Consider the following 22,119-nt stretch of genomic DNA (forward strand, 5'->3'; position numbering starts at 1 on the left):
ATATGAGGAAAAATCATCCATGCTAGTAGAGGAGACCATCAAAATAAATATTGGTATAGAAAAAATTCCACATAACATATTTCTGACATAATCTCTAACAGAGAGAGAAAGACCAAAATTCATAAGTTTCTTCACAAAGTGACAAATCAATTTTGCATGGTCCTATGGTGATATGCTTGGATTGGATCCAGATTTGGTAATGCATCATTTGATAGTTAAACCAAGAGAAAAGCCAATGAAACATAAATTAAGAAAGATGCATTCACAAGTGGCATTATTAGTCAAGGCAGAACTTGAAAAGTTGTTGGATATTAGATTCATATGACCAATTGATTATCCTGAATGGATCTCCAACCTAGTACTAGTCATTAAGCTAGATCGCAGCATCAAAATATGTACAAATTTCAGAGACATCAACAAAGCTTGTCCTAAGGATGACTTTCCATTACCAAACATTGACCTGATTGTAGATCTCATAGCAGGCCATGCGATGTTATCTTTGATGGATGGATTTTTTGGCTATAACCAAATAAAAATTGCACCCAAGGATCAGCACAAAACAACATTTACTTGTCCCTAGGGAAATTTTTGCTGGAATGTCATGCCCTTCGGGCTAAAGAATGTAGGTGCTACATACCAATGAGCCATGACTACTATCTTTTATAATCTCATGCACATAACTATAGAAGATTATGTTGATGACCTTTTGGGAAAATAAATAGATAGAGATACACATTTGGACATCCTTTTAGTCATTTTTGATCGGTTGGAAAAATACAAAGTGAGACTAAATCCCAAGAAATGTGTCTTTGGAGTAACCTCCGAGAAGCTCCTGGGATTCATTGTTTCAAAAAGAGGAATTGAAGCCGATGTTTCCAAAGTCAAGGCGATCTTAGAAATGCCACCACCAAGAAATATCAGTCAACTTTGATCTTTACAAGGATGACTCCAGTCCATATGAAGATTCATAGCACAACTTGAAGATAAATGTCATCCTTTCCAGCACTTGCTACACAAAAACATCAAATTCAAATGGGATGATAATTGCCAACAATCTTTTTCAGATACTCAAAGATTATCTTTTGAATCCACCAGTCTCGATGCCACCAATCATAGAACAACCCCTGTTACTCTACATATCAGCTACATCAACAGCACTAGGGGCACTCCTAGCTCAACAAGATGATAAGGGCAAAGAAAAGTCAGTATATTACATCAGTCGTACCTTGGTTGGTTATGAGCTAAACTACACACCAATTGAGCGTGTGTGTCTCGCTATGGTTTTTGTTTCATAGAAATTATGACATTACATGCCAACTCATAAAACTAAGTTGGTCACAAGGATTGATCCATTGAAATATCTTCTCAATAAGGCAATGCTTACTGGCAGACTAGCCAAATGGGTGATGCTATTGAGTGAATGCAACATTGAACATGTGGACAGGAAAGGAATAAAGGGACAAGCTATCGTAGATCAATTAGCAGATGCACCCATGATAGATGATGCTCCTCTAACTTTAGAGTTTCTAGATGAATCCATCTCGATGGTATCACACACAAAGCCTTGGCAACTATACTTTGATGACTCATACACATAGCATGGTGCAGGAGCTAGCATCCTTTTTATTACACCTCAAGGAGATTCCATTCTTGAATCATATTGATTGCCATTTCCTTGCACTAATAACATAGCAGAATACAAGGCATTAACAACTGGATTGCAGATTATAGTTCAGTGGAAGATCCAGGAACTTCATGTTTTTGGGGACTCTCAACTTGTAATTTGTCAAGTGGCTGATGACTACCAAACAAAGAATGAAAAATTAATGCCTTATAAGAAAATGGTAGATGACTTCAAGCCATATTTCACAAAGATAGCCTTGGAGAAGATACCAAGAGAGAAGAATTGAGCCACAGATTCCATGGCTACTGTTGCCTCATTGATTGACCTACCACAGAATGAAACCCGCTATGAGTTCTTGGTGGATAACCTTTTGGGTCCCTCATATGAGATCACTCCTACTAAGATGATATGTGTCGTTGGTCCTGATTCCCAGTTATACCGGTCCATTTTCACATACCTTCATCACAACACCCTTCCTCCTAACTTATCCAACAACCAACATTACACTTTCATTTGCCAATCTTCCTGATACATCATTTTAGCCAATATCCTATACCGTCAAGGTCTAGATGGAACTCTCCTTATATGTTTAGAAAGGGATGAATCTCAGATTGTGTTATATGAAGTTCATGAAGGAATATGTGGTCCACATTCTAGTGGTCCTACCATAGCCAAGAAACTCATCAGGACTGGATATTACTAGCCCAATATGGAAAAAGATTCATATCAGTTTGTCAAGAAATATAAGCAATGTCAAATTCATAGAGACCTTATTCATGTGCCAGCACAATAACTTCAACCGATTGAGAGTCCTTGGCCCTTTTGTCAGTGGGGACTTGATCTTATAGGCAAGATTCACCCTCCTTCTTCCAATGGCCACAAATTCATTATCACTACAATAGAGAATTTCACAAAATGGATTTAAGTTCTACCTCTAACACAAGTCACTGGAAAATAGATTGCTATATTCATTCTCAAGTCTATCATTTGTTGGTATGGTATTCCCCTTTCCATCATCACTGATAATGAAAATCCTTTCAAAAATCAAGATGTTCATGAACTCTGTGATCACTTCCATATTACCTGTCATTTCTCCACTCCCTATTACCCCCAAGGTAATGGTCAAGCTGAGGCATCTAATAAAACTATTCTTAAAATCCTCAAAAAAATAGTCGATGATGCTAGCCAAAATTGGCATATCCAACTCAATCCTGCACTTTGGGCTTATCTCACAAGTGTTCACACACCTACATGAGCCACACCTTATTCACTTGTTTATGGCATTGAAGCTATCTTTCCTATTGAGGTCAAGCTATCATATTTATGAGTCTCTTTGCAAAACATTATCAATGATGAAGACTGGAGGATCTCTCGCTTACAAGAACTAGAACTATTGGATGAATGAAGACAAACTAATTTTAATCATCTCAAGGCTTATCAACAATGAATGAGTCATAGTTACAATAACAAGGTAAAGCCCCACACATTTGAGGTAGGTGACTTAGTTCTCAAAGAAAATCCTAAGAAAGAACAAGATAGACAGAAGAAGGGAAAGTTCGAACCAAATTGGCTTGGTCCTTACATCATCACAACAGTCTATGGATCTAGTGCATATCAGATTTCAACTCTAGATGGTGAACCTTTGGAAGATCCGATCAACAACATGCACCTTTGCAGGTTTTACACATAGCTCTTCTGAATATCCTAATTAAAAAATACAAAAAAATAAAAATATCAAAAATAAAAATAAAAATAAAAAATATCAAAAAATAAAAAAATAAAAAAATAAAAAAAAGTAAATAGAAATAAATTTCTCCAATGATGAAAACCACTTTGGTGGTGCCCTAAGCAATTACCATGGTGAAAATTGGGTTACCAGCATCATGTGTAGAGACATTTCTCCTCCCTCCTAGAGGATTTCATCTCATCCTTTCACTTTTGCACACACTCACAGTCTATCAGTCCATAATAAACTTACCCATTACCTAAGATTGGTTAGCCATTCATAATAAACCTTCCTTTTCACCCCCTTTCCATCCATAATAAATCAGCTCCTATCTGTGGCTAAGGCAAATCCTAAGTCTAGTGATGGGTGTGGAACTAAGAGCATCACACATTCTGAGGAGTACAGTTTCTTCCATTTTTCTTCATTCTATCTGTGCACAATCCACAATAAAGCAACACTTTCATCACAAATATGCAATAAAGTTTTGTCTCCCGCAATAAAGTATCAGTTTCATGGATTCAAATAGTTTCAGATGAGACAAAATAGCAATGGGATTCAACAAATCAAATCTTTCAATAGACTCAGACAACATTATGGTTCAGTGCTATTTATCCAATTTTGAAAGTAAATATTGTGACCACAATCAAATAGACTTATACAAGTGACAAGAAACACTAAACTTGAGGACTACAATGGATGTTGGTGTCGAGTCTTGGTTTTCTTTTGATTTTATCTTTTTGGTGATATGTCTTTTAGCTTTTCCAGGATGTCTCTAACTAGAGATTTTATCTCCAGGATGTCTTTGACTAGAAAGGCAAGGATGGGGTATCGTCACCTATTTTTCTTTCTTGTCTATGGATTGTCTCTTAGTAATGCTATGACTTGTCCAAGGATATGAGGACACTAAGAATCTAGTGTGAACTGGGGCATTCCTTTATTGTAACTGTCTGATCTCCATGCAAACAAGTACAATGACATTTTGGGTCGAACATATACCTGGATTGTGATAACCTATTTGCCATAATAAAGCTCAATGATGATAAATAACAAGAAGATATTTCACTTACTATTCTACCTTCCATCCCCCTTTCTTGATTGACCTCCATTGTCCTTCTTGAGTCCATGTAACCTACTATCACATGACTAAGTATAATGACATGCCAAAAAATAATATTTGCATTTCATATAGTTTGCATCTGCATTAACACATGTTAGCATTTCATACATACATATAGATACCATAATTCCATCACATCCTGCACACAACACATGTTAGCTGATTTTACATTCTTATCATGTTCATCTACATTTCATACATTCACATTTGCATAACATATTAAAAACATAAAAGAACAAAAATATTGCATTCCATCATGTACATATTTGCATCCATATCATAAACATCACATAAGTACACATGCATATAGCTACTGCAAGGATGAATCATCTCATATATATATCAAAATCATAAGTGTCATGATACAATGATGTCAAAATACATATGGCTACAAAATCACCCGAAGGTGTCTACATTATCATACAAAAATTGATACATAGGGAGCCCTCTAAGGCTATGATGAACACCCTCCCTCGAAGCCAGCTAGCCTCGATGGAGTCTGAGAACTCAGAGGTCCTACCCTAGGATCATCTCTCATGCCCCCTTTATCTAGTGGTTGTGGAGGACCTATGACCACACCACTAACGCCTGTCTCATGTCTCTCCCTCCAGTGGTTGTCATAGTCCATGATGGTCTCTGGAAGCTCCTAGCCCATTGATCTGATGGCACCACTCCATTGTGTAAGTCTCTCTAGTATCCTATCTCCTCCCTTGCTTGCAGAACATAGGTGTATCCGGCCCTTGTGTCCTCTATTTCCTACCTCCCTTCCCTTAGTACTATCTCAGCCTCTATACAATGTTGAATATCCTGATCCCTCTCCCGCTCAGTATCCCTCAGCTGTCTCCTGAGCCTAGTTGTCTCCCTCTCCAGATCTTGGATCTCATCTGCATGTCCCTAGAAGATCTCTCTCAAGGATAGTAGCTCATTCTCCTCCTCTCTCCCCTCACCCTATCCCTATGGCTTCTCCCATCCCTATACTTGTTTGGGCACCTATAATGGAAATTTTCCTCTACCTCTCACTACATGAGCATGTCTCTCCTCTCCACCCTCTCTCCTCTAAGCCACTCTCCTCTCTACCACTGCGCCCTACCTCCATCATTGGCCTTTTCCTCCACCATCCCCACTATCATCTCCATCACCTCCACTATCACCCTTTATCAGCTCCCCTAGATCCATCAATCATGGAAATGGGTGCTCTATCCAATACATAGTATACTCTGCATCCATCCCTACATCCTCCACATCTGCCCATATGTCCCAAGGCATGGGAACCATCTCTAGCAGTTGTGTCACTACCTGATCATAAGAGAGCAATGGCCCTAATGACACCTAATCCCTCACCATCCATGCATACATCCCCCACCCCCATGGCATCTATTGTATCCTATTGAACTACCTGCATACCCTATCTATCAACTACCTCTCAAGGATATATGGTGTCCTCCCTATTAGATACCTGCTCTGGAATACATATGGAAGCTCCACTACATCATCCTCCCACTCCTCATAGTCTCGGTAAGGCCTCCATACCACACTGTCTATCTCATGAATCACCCTACACCAATACTCCAACCTCCCAATCTATGGTTGGGAAGTAATCATATCATACAGGTGTACATAGTTACGCCCATGTCCTTTGCCTCTAAAATATATCGATCATGTAATCGGAAGATTTTCATATGCCTATACCTGCAATAGTGTCACTCTGCATCCCAATCCTATTGATCCATGATATACAAACTAATGCAGCTCATAATACAAGTGTTCTAGAAGAAATGGCCCCCATGCAAACCTGGTGTGCTCAGTCACCAAAGTCTCCAGAGTCCTCCCCAATCCCACAGCCAACCCTTGTATCACCCTTTCGATACATAGGAACCCACTGATAACTCCTATTAGTGCCACCGATAGTGCCAATCCTATTTGTGTCATGGTGTCCCAACCCACATGTCCTGCCCTCATCTCCAGTCCTAGATCCTAAAACACTCATCTCAGTGCATCCCTATCTCCCTCTTGATTGTAAGGAACTAACTCCCCAACGATTGGTACCCTTAGTATCCTATACACATCCTCTAAGGTAATTGTCATCTCACCCATCGGTAACTGAAACATGCATGTCTCTGAGTGCCATCTCTTAGCTAATGTAGTCAACAATCCCATGTTCACCTGAAACTCAGGCACATACATAATATATCGCAAGCCCATGGCCTAAACTATTGCTTTATCCTTGAATTTCAACTCTGGTCGTAAACTCTGAGTTGAAGGAAATCTCTCTCATGACTCCAACAGAGGAAGGTCCTCCTGCAGTCAACAAAATCAATTGTGTCAATCCTAGTGGTACTCCCTATTCATTACAAAGTGTTTCTTTTTATCCTAGTGCTTATATCTACAATATAGCACTCTATCCTAGTAGTACTCCTTGTTCATCACAAAGTGTTTCTCTTTTTTCCTAGTGGCATTTCCTGTTCATCACAAAGTGTTGCTTTTATCCTATCTTTTAGGGCACCTACTTGAGTGTATCCTCTTGAGTAGCTTATCCAATTGACAACGTATGTTCTATCATAGAATTGTCAATTTCAGCCTAATCTAATTGACAATGTATGTTCTATCCCAGAATTGTCAATTTCTTTGGTACTCCCTATTCATCACAAAGTGCCTCGCTCTATCCTATCCTAGGACCTTTGCTTGAGTGTATCCTCTTGAGTATTTTCTTGATTGGCAACATATGTTCCATCACAGAATTGTCAATCCTATCTCTATATGATATCCTATTCTTCCCTAGAGGACCTGCTTGAGTGTATCCTCTCAATAGATTATCCAATCGACGATGTATGTTTATCATAGAACTTCTGATTCGACCTTGAAGACATAAGCATGCATTTATGACAATAATTAATGTAGCAAGGTACAAGGAGGTTTTGTGGTACTCACTGACTCTCCTGCATTTGCTGGCCTCTTATATTGGTGAACGCGATCAAATATGTGCACCAATGCCATCGCTGCTAACTATTGACTTTTCTCTGCTCTCTCTACACTCTGATCTCTTAGATGTGTGGATGAAAATGAGGATGTTTTCCCTCATAGTCTATCTTATAGACTACCCTAGCCTTAGTCTCTCGAGTCAGTCTTTTTTCTCCTATGACTCTGTCACTCTAACCTATTTGGTCAGTCATTTCTAGCCTTTCTTTCTTATCGAGAGATTGTCTATGATCTTTTCAAACATTTTTCATCCAATCTCTCAAGGGGGCATATCATTCCCATCGTGGGGAAACTTCGTATTAGTTCATCTTATCTTCTTTGAAACAACACGACAAGTTGCATTGTCTCAAAGAGGGGCAAAATGTAGACACCTAAAATTGTCTTTTCTAATTAAATAAATATTTTTATTTATTTAATTATTTTAAGCCTAATTCTTCTATTAATCAAAGGAATCTTTATTTATTTAATTAATTCATTTATCCTCTTCTAGCCTTATTTCTCATTTAAATAAATACTTTTATTTATTTAAATTACCCTTTTTCCTAAATTAAATAAATATTTTATTTATTTAATTGATCCCATTTCTTCTATTAATTAAATAAATCTTTATTTATTTAATTAATTCATTAGCCTTTTCTACCTATATCACATGTCATTCATCTCTTAATTCCTACACTACCTACCCTTTCATTATTTTCTTATTTCTTTTACCTACCCTCTAATCTTAGCCGACCATTTATCTTTTACACCTCTCAATCTTATCCCTCCATTTCTTACAGTGTCTTATATATAAGGATATACTTCCTTCCTTATCAATACCCCTTGAAGCATTCTAGCATTCCAACTTTCATATGCGATCAAGCCTACTTGCAACTACATTTCCATTCTTTGTTGAGCTCTTGTGCACACATAAAATCTGAGAGCAAATATATTCAAGCAAGATCAATGGATATAGGAAGAACAAAGATCCAAACCCTATTGGACATGTGATGTGTCTTCTATATAAGGAGATACTTCCTTCATCATCAATCCCCCTTGAAACATTCTAGCATTTGAACTTTCATATGAGATCAAGCCTACTTGCAACCACATTTCCATTCTTTGTTGAGCTCTTGTGCACACATAAAATCTAAGAGCAAATATATTCAAGCAAGATCAATGGAGATAGGAAGAATGGAGATCGAAACCCTATTGAACATGTGATGGTATAATCTTTGTGATTTTGTTGATTTGCATTTTCTTAGGTAATCTTCATATGCTATGGTGGATCTTTGTTGTTGTTAGGCTAGGGTTTTGTGGTTGAATTCATTTAGTCTTTCAATATTATTATTTCCATTATCCACTTTCACCATAAAGACCTCCCACTCAGCATCTCATCGCAGCCTAAGTCTAGAAAACTTGTCCTCTAGACTCTAAATATGCGATCTTAGAATCTATGGATCCTCATCATCTCCATCACCACCTTGTCCTCCTCCTCTCCCCTGCAACAGGAACGTCCTCTAGCTCTGGTATATCATCATCATCCCCATCCTCACTGCTTGATGATTCTGAATAATCATCGTCATCTCCACTACTCATAGACTTGATGTCTCCACTAATGTCTATGTCCTCCTCTCCTCCCTCCTCTCCCCCTCTACCTTCCTCTCTGTTGTCATCTCCCCTCATCTCCTCGATGTCAATCCTTAGTTGCTATCTAGGATGTCGTATCTGCATTGCTGTGATTGGAACAGTCGGACCAGTCAATGTAATAGGCCTATGTCTAGCCCACCATGTATCATACTTAGGAGTAGTCCTTGGATATATTGTACCTGCACTCCAACCCCACGTTAATGCCTAAAGAGCATCAAACTTGGTAGCCACCACATGTGGCTCTATGCACACACCCCGATCAAAAACCTCACGAGAAACATGAACAAAGTATGTCGTAACAATAGGCTTCACCTGTACCTTCCCAAATTGTCTACGTACCTATCATGGAAAAGACATCTCAATAATCCTTTACATCTCAATGGTCCTCCCAATAAGATATCTCTACTATCTGCAGAAAGGAAAGTGTTGTGCATCATCTACCCAACCAGGGCAATCTAAATATGGTCTCCAAATAAAATGTTGCAAGATATTAAGCTAATGTCGTCAATGCAAGGTGTTACTCGAACCCTGTGTCTAATACCAAGTGTATATTTGTACGCATATGGCTCCTCAAGCTGCAAGTCAAAATGAATAATTGGCCTCGAGATAGAAATACATTCCCAAGCCCAAGTCTGGAGTAATGTAACACCACAATTGACTGATCGGTATCCCAAGTATACAATGTTGTGCATCTAATAAAAACCATGGCTAATAGAAAAGGACCCCAAGCATATACTTGATGATGAACAATCATCTCATGGACCACTCTGCCCCATCCAACTAGAAATCCATGGCCTCATTTGTCAAGAATTAAAAAATGACCTACGACACTACACAATACTATAGTAAGGGCATCATAGTCCAAGCGAGCCCAAGGGATATCATAATGACCATTGATCTATAAATATTTCTCCTCACACTCAAAAAGGGCACACAATCTAGCGATGCCATTCATCATGATGATATACAACTCTCGCACCATGTATGGGAACATCTAGTATATGCCAAACATCCTCTAAAGTAATGGATGCCTCACCAGTAGGAAGATGGAAGGTACATGTCTCAGAATGTCACCACTCTACTAACGTTATAATCAAGGCCCTGTTGGTCGTAATCTTTGGAAAATGTAAAGCATGATATAATCCTAGATGTCAGATATGTGCAATCTCCTCATCAAGTAACTCATCTCAAAGATCAATTCCACTGGGTCTACTCTATGGGCAATATAACACTCCAATATTCTCCTACATAGAGAAAATATTGAAAATGTTAGATATCAGATAATGCGATTTAAAAAAATGATCATACGCATGATAAAAAACTTCAATTTACAACAAATGCGTAATGTTTAACACTTATGCATTGAATTTTACACTAATGCATTACATTTAATGCTTATGCATGACATTTAACATGTATGCGTGAACATATGAGCTAATGTGTAAACAGATAAACGTATGCATGACAACTACAACTACAACTTCAGTTGTTGTCGTACACTTAAGGCATTTGTGTGACACTTAATGCTAATGCGTCAAAATTGATAGGCGTATGCGTGATGACTAAAAATTACTTCTTTGGAAAGTTTTTGAAAAAATGACCAAAAACAAGCAAAAAATTTGGAAACATACCATGTCGCAAATCCCCGGAGGTCTTTGATAAGAACGTACTCGGTCAAATAAGTGCACTCATGCCCTATAGCTAGCCATGATGATTCAATAATCGTAGGAAAGAAAAAGACTTGCAAGGATCTCCAAGAACTCAACACAATGCAAATGAGAAAATGAAAGGCCAAACTCTCTATTTATAGCTCAAAATTAGGGTTTTTCCACTCTGATGCCTATGGTCCCCATGAACTTTAAACAACTTATAGGCTACTCAAACAATCTCAAAATTGCATGAAACTTCACATGATTTCTCATCATACTAATATCAAAAATATGGTCTCAATTTCTGATTTTTTCGACCACCTTTTCTGAGGGGGCATATTTATACTATACAGTGCTACTAAGGCATATCAGGGTAGGAAATTTTCATTTTCTTTGAAACAATGTCATTCCGACTTTGTTTCAAAGAGGGGCAAATGTAGACATCTAAAAAATGTCTCATTGATCATGTACTAATTATCATCTAATTGATTAAATAATTCTTTAATTATTTAATTAAGTTAATTAATCTTATTCTTCTAATTTCATATTTCTTCATCATCTTACTAATTATTCTATTTTCATTTCTATCATCGTTTAATCATTTAAACCATTTTCTAATGATTAGCTAAATATTTATTATTTAATTAATTGTGATTTTTAATCCCTCAATTTAAATAATCTTTATTATTTAAATAAATTCTTTTTCAATTTCTATCTCTATTCAGTTAATCAATTAATCATTAACCCTTTAATTTAAATAATCTTTATTATTTAATTAAATTCAATTTCCAAATAACTAAATAGTCTTTTGAAATTATTTAATTAGCTAATTAATTCTTCTAATTCTAATTCTGAATCCCCAAATGCTAATTTCATTTAATTTCATATTCTTCTAATTCCAAATTCTAATTTCATTTAATTTCTAATTCTTCCAAATTCAAATACATGTGCGTGATTTCAAAAATCAAATTGAAAATCAAAGTCAAGTTCTAAATATATTCAAATAAAAAATTGAATTTAAAATAAATTCAATATTTGAATTAAATCTCATGCAGAGATTAAATTGAAAATCAAAGTCAAAGTTCAAGCACATGCTAAATTAATTAATTCAATCAATTAATTGATTAATTCAATTATCTCTTCATTCCTATTTCTATCTTTTAGTTAGCTTTTTCTAAATAAAGCTCTCAATCAACTTTCAATTAGTTAACTATCTCCTCCTCTTTATTTCCTCCAATCATTCTTTTTCATCTTTCAATCAACTTTTTCTCAATCAGTTGACTCATTTAATCTATTCAATCTATTATGTTCCACCTCTAAATCAGTAGTTCAACTATCAATCAGCATGTGATCTCACCTAAGATCCACCTCTCATTCAATTCTCATCCAATTATCTATAAATTGAGCATTCAATTCCTCACAATTCCTCTAACTCACAAACTTTAAATCTTTGTGTCATTTACAGGCTGCCAACACGATATTTGAGAGCCACCATACCACAAAAAAGAGAAAAGCAATGCAATCCATGATGCACAATAGGGAGTTCTACATTGTTTAGAAGTATTCTACATGCATCTATATTCATTGAGTTTTATTTAACTTCTATTAGGATAGGGATTCATGATTTCCCTCTAATTTCTAATTGATTACATTATGAATTTTAGCATATGACATATGTCACCTATATATATATCATCAACCTTGATAAACAAGGTCGGCTAAACCCTAAACCCATAAGGCATAATTACAAAAATTATGTCACATGATACCACCAGACCAATAACATGGACCTAATTCAAATTCCCAAAGAATTATATCCACCAAAAATTTCACCAAGACCAAATGCAACATGTTTCACCAACCGATAGAAACCCTCAATGTCAATAACACAAAATAACCAACCAGATCCAAATAGGATCACCAAATCATCACGCCAACCAATGCAAAGCCACCAAACAATTAGGACACAATGAAGAACACCTTCAATATGTTATGAACCATTTCTAGAAGTTGGACCAAAATCAATTAACAATTTCATCAAATATCACCAATCGATATCACCAACCGGTACCAAGAATATCAACCAAAAAACCAAAACATAAATGATAGCTTCCGGAGAACCAAATCATGAACCAACTAAATATGAAAAGAATATAATCATCCTAAATAACCATCCAAAACCGAATCCAACAATCTGATCATACCGGATCGGGATCTCTGATAACCTCAACCAAAACCATGTCAAACTGGAACAGGTTAGTGTAGACACCCAAAAATGGTCAACGCTTGCGGAATCATACTTTAACAATTGCGCATTGCCTCATTTTAGGTTTTTGCGTCGCATTAACATTTCTCCTATGTCACGCACTTGGTCTTTATCATTTTCGAGCATCGAGTCTTTCTTCTACATTCTTCAGTTGTCTCGCTTTCGAATTTGGTCTTGTAAACAATCTTTAATCATGATTTTGGTCGATCTTTGTCCTTTTGTCAATCTTGTCATATTGTGATCGATTCGTCATCGATCCTTGTCCTTTTCAATCATGTCAATTTGGTCAATTTGTCATTGATTTTTGTCAACCAACCTCAATCAAATCATTTATCACACTGGTCATTTATCAAATCAAAATCATGATCGACATTAATTATCTTCAATCAGGACCTAATTGTCATCCTCGCACTTCTAATTCGTCTTCTAGGGTTTTATGATTTATTCATTTAACCTAATTTGCCATTTCTTCCTTTAGGATTACTAAATTATTTATTAATCCTAAGTTTTCTCATTACAATTAAATATTCATTTAATTGGCTAATTATTCCTCTTTGTGAGTGAATTAATTAATAAATGAAAAATTATTGATTAATTCACTAATTTCTAATTTTCTAATTTCATTATTTCCTAAATTCTAATTCCTAATTTCCACCTATTTTTATAATTTTCCAATTCAAATTCCACCTAATTATCTTGTCTCTAGTTCTCCCTATTTGTGTGCTTCATGTGTCATACTCTTGACATAGAAATTTGTCATAGAGTCTTGTCTTGACATAGCAACTTGTCATAGAGTCTTGTCTTGACATAGCAACTTGTCATAGAGTCTTGTCTTGACATAGAAATTTGTCATAAAATCTGTCATAAAATTATCATAAGCCTCTTTGCATAGCAATTTGTCATAGATATGCTATTATTGATTTGAATTTCTATTCAAATCTCTTTCATACTAATTTGCTCATTTTCTCCAATTTCTCTATAAATTGGATGATTTTCTTCAATCAATCCCTTAATCCTTAATAACCCTTGAATCTTAAACCCTTCATGATCCGAATTTTCTATCAGACTACCGAACTTACGCTTCTAGTACTCTTGAACTTTTCATCAAATCTTGCTTTCAATTGTGTGAGCACTTATAGGTGAGATCCACAAACCCATTGAAGAGGAAAGAACAACAATGGAGCCGCATGGAAGAAGCATCCGAATTGTTATATGGTTTGCATGATATTCTCTTTTAGATGCTTTGTTTTCATACCTCTATTGAATGTGCTTTGGAATTAGGTTCATTTGCATTGAGTATTCTTATGATTATGTTATCATGTTTTGTGTTTTTGATTGATCTACTTATTTTGATGATTCCTAATTTCTACGCTACAGTTAGCAACCAACTGGAGTAGGTCAGTAACCAACCGAACTAGTGTTGACATCAATGAAAACACATAATCAATTCCTGCATGATTCTAATAATCTCCCCCTTTGCCATTGATGGCAACACTAAATGTGAAAAACATCCAAGTGCCAAGAAATGCCAAAGAATCTCCCAAAACTTATATAAAATATCTCTCTCATATAATATCTCTCCCCCTAATATTTTTTGTTTTTCACATGAGAAACTATCCCCCTTTGATACCACCAAACCAAACAGATGACTACTCCCCCTAAGAAGCAACATCACCCCATCAACCTAGATCAAAAGATATTTTTTATAAGCTCACCAGATTGATGCTTCCTTGCATCACTAAGTCTCTTCCGGAGGTGTGGTGACCCCCAACTAATCTCTAAGATATTCAAAAGTATCTTTAGGTAACAGTTTAATTAGAATATATGCAATTTGTTCCTTAGTGGGTACATAAACCAATCTTACTTCCTTTGCTTCAACCTTTTCCTTCAAGAAATTATACCTTATAGTTATGTGTTTTGATTTAGAATAAAATACTAGATTCTTTGATATATCAATCGCAGTTGTATTATCACAGTGAATAACAATAGGCACATCAATATTACCCTTATATCCTTCAACATTTGCTTCATTGATAAGATCTGAGTGCAATTTGTTGTAGCAACTACATATTCAGCTTCAACAGTAAATAATTAAGTGCATGATTGTTTCTTGCTAAGCCATGAGACCAATTTCTTCCCAAGAAAGAATGCACCACCTGTAGTGCTCTTCTGGTCATCAATATCTCCTACCCAATCAGAGTCTGTATAGGTACATAATATGAAATCATCATCCTTTGGATACTATAACCCATAATCTATTGTTCCTACCAAATACCTGAATATGGATTTAACAACAATATCATGACTTTCTCTTGGATCTGACTGAAATCTAGAAGAAATGTAGACAACATTCATTATATCTAGTCTAGTCTGAGTTAAGTAGAGTAATCCACCAATCATTGATTTGTATCTACTTGGATTCAGAGTAAGATATGGGTTTCAATAGGTTTTGAGTTTTCAAGTCCAAATTTATTTAAAAATTCTTTCACAGATTTAGTTTGACAAATGAAAATACCTTTATCAGTTTGAGTAATCTGCAAACCTAATAAAAATTTCATCTCACCAATCATAGACATTTCAAATTCATTCTTCATGTCATCAACAAATCTCATGCATAGACTTTCTTCTCCTCCCAAAATGATATCATCAACAAAGATTTCAATGATCAGTATATCTTCATGCTCAATCTTATAGTATAAGTTACTATTAGCATTACCTTTTCTAAATCCGAGCTTTGAAATATATTTATCCAATCTAGCATATCGGGCTCTAGGGGCTTGTTCCAATCCATAAAAGACTTTCTTCAATCTGCAAACCATGTCCTTGTCCTGATAAAGAAAATCTTTCAGGCTACTCAATGTAGATTTCTTCTTCAAGATCTTCATTCAGAAATGCACATTTGGCATCCATTTGATATACCTTGTAGTTCTTGTGGGCATCACAGGCAAGAAATAGTTTTACTACTTCAATCCTTGCAAAGAGAGCATAAAATTCATCATAATCAATTCCTTCTTGTTGTAAGTAACCTTTACAAACCAATCTCTCTTTTTTTCTTACAACCTAACCTTCCTCATTTAATTTGTTCCTGAAAAACCCATTTAGTTCCAATAACATTTTTATCTTTAGGCCTATCAACCAATCACCATGTAATTATTTTCTATTTGATTCAATTCGTCTTATATTTCTTTCATCCAATTCTCATGTTTGCATGCTTCAATAAATGATTTCAGTTCAATTTGATAAATTAAACATACCTCTTCAGCAACTAACCTTCTTCTTATCATCACACCTTTCCTCTTATCTTGAATGATCTGATCTTCAGAATGATTCAACTTAACATACCTAGGAGTATTTGGATTATCTTGACTTTCTAACTCTTCATGCTCTTAAACAATTACTGTGGAACTTTATGATGTTATTGGAGTATCTGGATCAATGCTCTGAATTGATTCTTGCACAACCAGTTCTGATTTGACAATTTCATCTTCTAGTCCATAATCATATGATCTAATCTAACTATTTCTTTGCTCATTCACTTTGACATTTATGCTTTCCATTATCCTCTGTAATCTTTTGTTATAACATCTATATGATTTTCTCTTAGTAGAATAACCCAAAAATACTCCTTCATCACATCTAGGATCAAATTTCCCTAATGCATCATCTCTTCTAATATAGTATTTACCTCCAAAAATTCTGAAATACTTGGCAGTAGGAGTGTGACCGATCATAACTCATAAGGAGTCTTACCAGTATCACCTCTTATGTGTACTCTATTGAAAGTCTATACTACAATATTGACAACTTCTCTCCAATAAATATCGGGCAATTTGGCTTCCATCATAATTGTCCTTGCAATATCTAAGATAGTTTTGTTCTTCCTTTCCACTATTCCACTCTATTGTGGAGTTCTAGGTGCAGATAATTGCCTTTTGACTCCATGCTTTTCACAAAAGTTATTAAATTCACCAGATGTAAATTCACCACCTTGATCCAATCTTAAGCATTTTATCCTCAATCATGTTTCTATTTCAACCATAACTTTGAATATTTTGAATTTCTCAAGAGCTTCTCATTTTTCTTTCAAAAATACAACCCACATCATTCTAAAGTAGTCATCAATAAGAAACATAAAGTATCTATCACCTTGAAAAAATTTAGTCCTTGTCGGTCCACATAGATCAGTATGAATAAGATCAAGAATTCAATTATATCTATCATGTATGCTTCTAAAAGAAATTCTAACTTTCTTACCCATTTGACATTCTCTACATACCGGATTATGAGGCTTGATGATATTGGGCAATCTCTGACAACCTAGGTTGAACTAATCTTCACTATGCAATCAAAATTAATGTGACATGTCCTCTTATGCCAAATCCAACTTTCATCAATCTAAGAAATGAAGCAAGACTTCTCACTAGAGTTCAAATGAAAAATATTTCCTTTGTTCTAAGTACCGAATGCAATTTCCAATCCAGATCCATTGATAATCTTGCATTTTCCATCTTTGAATTGCAAATGAAATCCTCTATCCACCATCTGACCTACACTCAAAAGATTATGCTTCAAACCTTCAACATAATAAACATTGTCAGTATTAGTCTTACCATCCAAGGATATTGTTCCTTTTCCTTTGATCCTGCATGCCTTATTGTCTCCAAATCTGACTAGTCCACCATCAAATTCTTGTAGAGTTACAAATTTCCTCTTATCACTGGTCATGTGATGTGACCAACCATTGTCTATAACCCATTCATCTTTCTCTTCAATTTTACCAACTAGAGCTTTCTCCTTAGTATGAGTTCTATCATTGACAGGTTTCGGAGATTCATCCTTGATAGTAATAAAGACCCAATCTTTACCTGAGCTTCCATTACCAGACCCACTTACAGGTTCATCATCATCAGAATCACCAGTAATACCAACATAATAACATTATTTGTCCTTATTCCTTCTATATCTAGGTTTGATCTCGTATTCTGGATTAGGTTTATAATTCCTCATAAATCTTTCATGATTCCTAGCAGCTCTTTCAGCACATCTAGAAGCAAAATGACCAATCTTATTGCATGAAAAACATTTAAAAGGAACTTTTCCTTCATACTTACTTCCAACCGGTCCTTTAGGGATTCTTCTGCCAATTAGGGATTCCAACTCTTCAAGTTATTTGTCTTCTCTTTCAATTTCTTCCATCTTCTTAGCATATAACTCCTTCCAATATATCTTCTACATACCAGAGGTAGATGCTTTAAATGTGGTCTCTGTTTTAGTAGCATTCTGATCTCCAAGCTCCTAAAGTTCAAAAGCAATCAATTTCCCAAGTAATGTATCTTTGGTAACAGGGGTATTTGACATAGTGCGGAGTTTATTTATTCCATAAGCCTTCATCTTGTAAGCTAGATGTAGAACTCTCAGAATTTTTGAAACTACCTCATCCACATTAACTGTTCCACCACAACATTTTATTCCCATGACAACCGCGTTCACTCTATCCATGAAAGAACTTATCTTCTCATCTTCTTCCATCTTCAAATTTTTATATCTCACATGGAAACCTTCAAGTTTTGCAATCTTTACCACTTGGTCACCTTCATATATAGTTTTAAGCTTCAACCAAATCTACTCAGCATTTTCTAGCTCTATAGCATTCAACAGTTTCTCATCAAATGGGGCACTAAACAATACTTCTTTTTCTTTGACATCATTATCAACTCTCTTATGTTCACTAGGAGGTGTTGGAGTTCCACAATTAGGATCATGAGGTGTATATCCTATTTCTACTATCTCCTAGACTTCATCTCCAAGGCATCTCAGATGAATCTTCATTTTCTCCTTCCATAATTTGTAATTTGTACCATCAATTCTAGGACTCTCCTTCAGGTACAGATTAAATGAAGAACTTGATGCCATCAGATATCCTCAAGTGGTTAATCTTCAACAAAGAGGACCTTTCTCTAATACCAATTGTTAACAAGTTCTGATTCCAGTTGTTAGAATGAACCAGAGGAAAATTGAGAGGGGGGGTAAATCAATTTTCCACAAGTTAAACAATTATTAAAAATTATAAACCTTCTACCGGAGCACAATTAAAGATAAATCATGAAAGTACAAAAATACACAACACCAATATTTTTTGATGTGGAAAAGCTGGTTAAGGGAAAAACCACAGTGGGAAACCCTACCCACAGTCAGATAATACTTCTATAGCAGTATGTGAAATATTACAATGGGGATTGTACTTGAAATCAATCCAACCACCTAGAGCTCACTGCTCATCACAAAAGGGAAGTCTCACTGACTTACATAAACATCGAACTACAATCTAGAGGAAATGAACAATGGAAATATCATCTCATAATGCTTGATACAATTCTGGTTAAGCATAGATGTCTTCCCTGCAATACCAAACTCTCCTAAAACCTTCACTAAATGATATAACCTTGTTTGCACATAAACCACTCTCTGATAATGCAGACATAACCATACCATACAAATTACATGAATATATCACCTATATATACAGATCATCAACCTTGATAAACAAGGTCAGCTAAACCCTAAACCCATAACCCATAATTATAAAAACTACATCACATGATACAACCAAACCAATATTATTATTTACATTATGTAGCATGGACCTAATTCAAATTCCCAAACAATTATATCCACCAAAAATTCTACCAAGACTAAATGCAACACATTTCGCCAATCAGTATAAACCCTCAGTGTCAATAACACAGAATAACCAACCGGATCCAAATAGGATCACCAAATCATCATGCCAACCAATGCAAAGCCACCAAACAACTAGAACACAATCAAGAACACATTCAGCATGTTATGAACCATTTCTAGAAGTCAAATCAAAACCAATTAACCATTTCATCAAATATCATCAACCAGTACCAAGAATATCAACTGGCAAACCAGAACATAAATGATAGCTTTCGGAGCACCAAATCATGAACTAACTGAATATGACAAGAATATAATCATCTTGAATAACCATCCAAAATCAAATCCAACAATCTGATCACACCGGATCAGAATCTCTGATAACCTCAACCAAAACCATGTCAAACCGGAACAGGTCAGCAGCCAACCAGAGCAAGTCAGTAACCAACTTGACTAGTGTTGACATAAATGAAAACACATAATCAATTATTGTATAATGCCAACATCTACAACTTTAAAATTGTTTTCTCCTCCTCTAGCAATAAGCCCTTTCCTTTTGAGGCTCCTAATGCTTCTCTTAACTCAATATTCTCTCGGGTAACCTATGCAATTGTTTCATTTAACTCCTCAACTTTGACCTGAGTAAACAGGGAAGTATTCACATTTAAGTTAGCTACATCACTAGAAGGAATATCCTTAACCCTATAGACCATAAATTATCCTATTACTTTGTTCATATTATTAATCAAATTTGGCCTTTGTCCCTTGGGATACATGCACCATGTGGAAAGAGTATTATTAGTGTATGTGTGAAAAGTGGAATAAGAATTTGTAAGTAGTAAGACTCAACACTTCAATTAAGTCATTACATGTATGGTTAGATAGATGTAAGCATGAATAATAAACCATTACAAAGCGACTCATTGCCTTCAAAAAGATGCGAGTATAGACTTGCTCTCATATTTGTATAAGCAATACCAATTACTAGACTACACCAAGATGAAGGATTTAATCTATATGAGCATGAGATTAAGCTATATGGATGCAAGATTATGCTAGATGGATGAATAATAAGATATACAAATTCAATCAATCATAAATAAAATAAATATGAAAAAAACTAAACTAAGATGCAATAATCTCAAAAAGCAAGCACAATATTTTCAATGACTCTAGAGAAAAAAAGTGTATAATAATAATAAATCTCCAGGGTGTTTTGAATGAGAGTTGAAGGCTGAATTTTTAGAGAATCAAAGAGAGACCAACGGTCAAGATCAATTAACAATGAGTGGTTGAGATTCCTCAAGAAAAAGAACAATTTAGGATTAATTAAAATAATTGAGAGATCAGATTAGGTTAACCTTGAGATAGATTCCAATTATAGCTTGATTGAAATGCATTCAGATTATAAGATCAAGTTTGCATTGGAGACAAGAATTAATTAATTCCATGCACTTGAGATAAAAATAGATGATTCCATGCATATCTTTGATTTATTCAAGAAAAGAGTCTTTTCAATGCAACTGAACTCATTTTCTCAAAAGCTTTGAGTTCTAATTTTGGAGAATATTTAATAATTCAATTTAATTGCTATTCTGATCTCAATTTATCTCAATTTAGAAGAAGGAATAATTTCTCAAGTATGATTTCTCTCAATTCAATTCTTTTATTCTATTTTCAATTTAACTCTTGCTTTGTGATTAATTCCTTTTTACATGATTAAATGGCAATTTTATTAATTAATTAAATATGCTAGGATATTTAATAAATTAAAATAGGATAATTGATCAAAATGATATTTCTAGAGTGATTCAATTAATTAATTAAATATTTAATTAATATTGAGTGATTGATTTGTCATGTGACATTTCATGATTGAAGGATTAATTAATTAAGTGCTCAAGATTGATTTAATTGCCTTTGGTTAGGACCTTGGTGATGTTGTCGAGATTAGGGGCCCATGGTTTAGATGAACATTTTTAGTGTATTACATTTGCCCCTCTTTGAATTAATATATGAGCAACACATTGGTTCAAAGAATAGTTGATGTCTAGGAGATACTAGTTTTGAACTTGATTGATCACAAACCAGATGAAGAGCGAGGTGTTCATCTTGATTTGAAGTGATGAAACTAAACAAAGTTGATTAAAGCGATACCGATCCCAAACTTGATTGAACTAGGACCGGTAGAGAGAAAAGATACCGAACTTGAACTTGATTGATCAAGGAGCGGATCTTACTAATCTAGAACTTGATTGAATTAGACATAGTGAGTGAAGATAAAATCGATCTTGAACTTGATGGATCAAGATATGATGAGCGAAGATAAATTGTCCAGTTTGATTTAATGCGATGAAACCGAACACTTTCTTAGATTGAGTGTGTGATCAAAGATACTCTTTAAACTTTTGATTGAGTTTAAATGAATAATTTGCCTGATGAAAAGCGATG

This window comes from Cryptomeria japonica, chromosome 1, assembly GCF_030272615.1.
Source record: "Cryptomeria japonica chromosome 1, Sugi_1.0, whole genome shotgun sequence".
Taxonomy (NCBI): Eukaryota; Viridiplantae; Streptophyta; class Pinopsida; order Cupressales; family Cupressaceae; genus Cryptomeria; species Cryptomeria japonica.